Genomic DNA, 5115 nt, shown 5'->3' on the forward strand with positions numbered 1-5115 from the left:
GCTTAGAAACAACTTTATTATTAACCACAAAAGCTCCCACTCCTGTTTTTGACCCATCTGTATAAACTACCAGTCCATCCCGAAGTGGTTCCTGGGACGTTACATGCGGGAAGACTACCTCTTGAGTTAAAGCAAATTGCAAAACAGGGTGTCGAGGATAATGATTATCAATCAAACCACTAAAGGAGGTAACTAGCACCGCCCAAGTATCAGAGGTAGCAGTCAATACTGAACCTGATGAGCTGTATAAGGCACTATTAAGAACTTTGGCTCCTTCCCAAAGTATGTAATGGCTGCTTTTAACCCACGAAGTGCAAGTTGAGCAACTGCATCTGGATACCATTCAATAATTTTTGCAGGAGAAGCATTGGGATGAACCCACAATAAGGGTACATCTTGCCATAATACAGCAGTTGGTAAATGTTTAGTTTTAATGACACACAGGTCAAAGTTCTTAGTTTCATCTACACGTTTTAATTGGGCATCTTGTAAAGCGTCTTCTACCACTTGCAGGGCGCGGCTTGCAGCCGGTGTTAAGGCTCTGGGTGAAGAAATATGAGCATGCATCCCCTTCCAAAATATCAAATAGGGGTTTTAATTCAGCAGAAGGAATCTTTAAAAATGGCCTAAACCAATTTATATCACCTAATAATTTTTGAAAATCATTTAAGGTATGCAAATGGTCCCTGTGAATTTCTATTTTCTGAAGAATTATTCGTTCCGGATAAATAACAGTCCCTAGAAAGGAACCTACTTATGAAATTTGGACCTTTTCAGTGGCAATATGCAATCCCCATTGTTGCAGGGTTTTTTGCAACAAAGGATACGCATCTTGCAAGATGGCTAACTCCTCATGGCACAAGAGAATATCATCCATATAGTGAATCAGTAACAAGGAAGGAAATTGCTGTCTAACTGGTTCAAGAGCCATCTGCACATACAATTGACACATGGTGGGGCTATTAGCCATGCGTTGAGGTAAAACTCTCCATTGATATCTTTTATCTGGCTCATGGTGATTAACAGCAGGTAGGGTAAAGGCAAATCTCTGTCTGTCTCGTGGGCACAGAGGAACGGAGAAGAAGCAATCCTTGATATCTATAATTATGACTCTCCATTGTTTAGGCAAAGCGGAAAGTAAAGGTAGGCATCACTGAACAGAGCCAAAGAGCCACATCTGTGCATTAATGGCCCTTAAATCATGAAGAAGTCTCCATTTTCCAGACTTCTTTTTAATAACAAAAATAGGTGTGTTCCAGGGGGAAGTAGATGGTTCTAAATGACCAACCTGTACCTGTTCTTTAACCAGCCTTGTAGCAGCTTCCAGCTTTTCAGAGGAAAGGGGCCATTGAGGAACCCATACGGCCTCCTCTGTGAGCCAAGATATGGGCATGGAACCCTCAATGGCAGCTAATGAAAACCCAGGCCTTGTTTCCCTGTATTACTTTCCTGTGAAATCGGGTGTAATCTCCTTTGTTCCTGTTTACCAAGGCCTTTTCCTTCCTTATAACCCATCCTTTTCATTATATCAACTGCTTGTTGAGAATACTCATTGGTCAATGCTAATCCTAAATCCTGCAAAATATCTCTTTCCCAGAGATTGACAGGGAGATGAAGAACAAATGGTATGAAACTTCTGTTTGACCTTCCGGTGCTTGCCACATCAAAGAACGTGAACTAACCGCAGGGCTGGCCTCATATCCCAACCCTTGTAAGGAGTGGGATGATTGTGTAACAGGCCACGCCTTAGGCCACTAGGTGGAAGATAATGCTTTTATCAGCCCCTGTGTCCAAAATACCAGTAAACTTTTCCTTTCTATTTGTAGTTGTAGGGTAGGTCTAGTTTTAAGATCAACTACCAAATGAGCAAAATCTGTTCCTGTGGAACCGAGTCCTTTTGCGCCCCTTGGTGTTCTGGTAGATGGAAAACAGTCATGAAGGCTTGGGAGGAGGACTAATTGAGCAATCCTATCTCCAGGAGAAATAGAAAATATGCCTTGGGGGCAGGAACAAAGCGCCTGGAGCTGTCCCGTAAAATCCTGATCTAATATTCCAGGATGGACCATAAGTCCTTTTAGAGTGAGAGAGGAGCGACCCAAAATAAGACCGACACTTCCTTCAGGCAGGGGGCCTTCAAACTCCACTGGGACAGGTCGCACCCCCATGTGTGGCATTAATAAGAATTGGGAGGTGGAACGGAGGTCCAACCCTGCTGATCCTCTTGTTGCTCTACAGCTGGATAAGCCCTCCTGTTGCCTGCCTGTGTCCCATATCTTTTGGGGCCCTGAGACCTGTTTTTTGGAATATTCTCATTCCTCTCATTAGGGGGGGGTTTCATGCTGAATAAGTTTTCCCTGAATATCTCTAACTGAACGGCATTCATTAGCCCAGTGATTGCCTTTTCTACACTTAGGGCAAAGTCCAGGAACTTTCTTTTGTGCAGACACACAACAGTCTCTTTTTAAATGACCCATTTTGCCACAATTTAAACAAACTTTATTGTTTCCAGAACTTGGGCAGTTCTTGCTCTGTATTATGGCTGCCACCAGGCCGGCGTTGGTAAGCGGGCCTCCGAGTCCTCAGCAAACTTTTATCCAATCTGTTAGCCCTTTGTTCCTTCTAGGAGTAAAGACTGTCTTACATTCTGGGGAAGCATTTTCATATACTAGCTGTTCTATCATTGGCCTAACTCTCTCCGGATCTCCAAATATTCTACCTGCTGCTTCTGTCATTCTGGCCACAAAATCTGAGAATGGCTCCTGAGGGCCTTGTATAATCTTTGTCAGGTGTCCTCCGGCCTCGCCCTTCTTTGAAAGGGCTTTCTATGCTTTAAGAGCGGCAGCAGAGATCTGACCATATGCCCCCCAATCATAATTTGTCTGATTATGAACAAACTGGCCTTGCCCCGTTAGCAAATCAAAGGTCCGTTGCCGCTGATTTTCTTCTGCATGGGCATTGGCTTTGCCTGAGTTTGGGAAGCATCATGCCACAAGGCTTTCCATTCTAAGTACTGTCCCAGACTAGGGAGAGCAGCTTTTATGGTATTTTCCCAATCATTTGGAGTCATGGCCACACTGGCAAGTCTTTCAAGCCGCATGATTGTAAAGTTAGCATCTACCCCGTATTTGTTAACTGATTCAGCAAGTTCTTTAACAAGGGGATATTCTACCGGTGCATGAACACGGTCCCCTTCCGCGGCCTCAAATACAGGGAAAGCCTGCAAAAGCTTCCTTTTATCCCTTTTCGAAAAGAAGGAATCTAAACCATGCCTCTCAACATAAGGCGGAGGGGCACTAGGGGTTAATGAGAAAACCCCGCGAGTTCCAGCTCCTCCCCTCTGTTTATCTCGATTTGGTGGTAACGGCTGCTCATCAGGGTGGTGCCTCTCTTCCTCATAGCGAGCCATTTCCTCCTCTAAGTCCTCTTCCTCAGAGGGATTCAGCTGCTTAGATTCAGAACTATCAAGCCCCAAAGCCTCCAATTCTTTTATCGGATAAAGAGGCTTCTTTTTTGGGTTTCTCGTTCCCTTTTCACCTTTCTCTCCCAGAGCGTCCTTTCCCTTGTCTATCCTGTCTGTGGGCTTACCGTCCATAGAAAGGCCTTTTTTCTTAGAGATGTCTTTTTCTTTTTCTTTAAGGGCCCCTAACCTTTTATCCCGTTCTGTTTCTGACATGCTGTCTTGTAGTTCCTCTAACACCCCTTGGCCAGCTGCCACAGATGAGTGGCATTTCTCATCTTCTAAGCAAGATTTTACTAAAATCCACAATGATCTAGTTCCAACTTTTAGCTTTCCATTTTCTTCCTCCCTCCGTAAATCACCTTCTAGCTTATCCCAGGAAGCAAGCGTCAGCGACCCTGAACATACAAACCAGGGAGCAATGCAATCAATTTCCATAATAAATCCTTCCAACGTTCTTTTTGAAAACTTTAGTTCATGCTGTTTTAAAAGTGACTGAAGTGCCGTGATCACCGAATGTGAAGCTCCCATGTTGCTCCCTTATCTACGAGAGAAACTGACACAGGGAGGGGCACCGCGGCTTATTTACGTCCGGCTAACAGTATCCAACGGCACACCAAAAAAAAAGGGGGGGGGACACTGCAGCTTATCTATGTCCGTCAAACGATGTCCCACGGAGACAAAGCACTTTAACACCAGCCTTTATGGAAACAAAATGAAACCAAAAGAAAAATCACTAAGGCCACCAAAACAAACGCAAGAGCAACTGGGACAATCAAATGGGGTGGTATCTCTTTAAGACCAAACATAACTCTCAGAACTTACCTTAGTGCTGCAGTTCTGAATCCTCCCCGCGAGCAGGGGGTCTCCTCAGGGCCAGCGATAAAAGGCTGCCGGGTGTCCTGGGTTTCGGCACCAGTTGTGACCCGCGCGACCATCTCGCCAGCAAGAACGCATGCGGACACCAGGATCCTTCTGCAGCAAGCTTTATTGCAGTCAAGCGATGAGGGGAGGAAGACCCCAAGCTCCAGAATGGTTCTGCTTAAATACACCCTATGGCGGCGTGTACTCCGCTGGGTGGCTGCTTGCCCATTGCCCCGTATGACGCCCCGGACTGGGCAGTGACTTGGCGCGCTTTCGCAACTTGCACATGCGCTCTATTATTTGTTCATTAGGGCCGGGGCCGGATGTTGGCGCCATCTCGAAATGGCGATTGCATTCTCTCGGCTCTCCACACTAACCCCCAAGAAAGATGATATAATTTGAATAGGCACAGAAATGTAATTAATCCAAAGATATTAATGCGCTAATTCAAGGGTCACAGATAAGAAGGATACCATGATTGCATGGTTTCCAGTCTAAGTGTGGATTATTTAGATGAAGAAGTCTTTCAGGCCCATATGTGACCGTGCTCCAGAGGAGGAAAGAGGAAGACACATCATCCTACCCGTCAAGGAGGCATGGTGACTGAGAAGCAGGCACATGGAGTAGGGTGCAGTAGCATCCTCCCTGTCGCTATCACTGTGGTTGCTTTTATGGAGGAAGACATCCAGCAGTCTCATCCTGTTTCTCAGAAGCAAACACAAGTCTCCCTTCTCTTCTGTATTCCAACTTCTTCCCATAGAGGAGCTAGTCCTGGCTTTGGTAAACTAAGACCA

General features: G+C 45.4%; 1 pseudogene; it reads right to left on the bottom strand.

Annotated features, from left to right (window-relative positions):
- Window positions 1–2173: 2173 nt before the first annotated feature.
- Window positions 2174–3988, bottom strand: LOC110543089 (igE-binding protein-like; annotated as a pseudogene).
- Window positions 3989–5115: the final 1127 nt, after the last annotated feature.

Source organism: Meriones unguiculatus, chromosome 3, assembly GCF_030254825.1.
Source record: "Meriones unguiculatus strain TT.TT164.6M chromosome 3, Bangor_MerUng_6.1, whole genome shotgun sequence".
Classification (NCBI taxonomy): domain Eukaryota; kingdom Metazoa; phylum Chordata; class Mammalia; order Rodentia; family Muridae; genus Meriones; species Meriones unguiculatus.